The sequence below is a fragment of the Daktulosphaira vitifoliae genome, unplaced genomic scaffold (genome assembly GCF_025091365.1).
Source record: "Daktulosphaira vitifoliae isolate Bord-2020 unplaced genomic scaffold, ASM2509136v1 Scaffold_1, whole genome shotgun sequence".
Lineage (NCBI taxonomy): Eukaryota > Metazoa > Arthropoda > Insecta > Hemiptera > Phylloxeridae > Daktulosphaira > Daktulosphaira vitifoliae.
The window spans coordinates 62,229,565-62,229,789 of record NW_026099572.1 but is presented as its reverse complement, the minus strand read 5'-3'; positions in this window follow the sequence as shown (position 1 = coordinate 62,229,789).

The window sequence follows — 225 nt, the reverse complement described above, 5'->3', positions numbered from 1 at the left end:
TCTTTACCTATCATTTGGTATATTTTTTTTGTGAATCTGACACTTAACCTGCCCACAGGAGGGGATTTAAAATGACAACTTTTTCACAACAAATTTATTTTTTCAACATAACTTTTGAAAATGTTCCGGAAGGTCTGACACTTTTATATATATCTTAAATTAAAGCTAATGTAATATACTTTAATTTGAAAAAATAAAATTTGACCTCTGGACTTGTCTTCATGG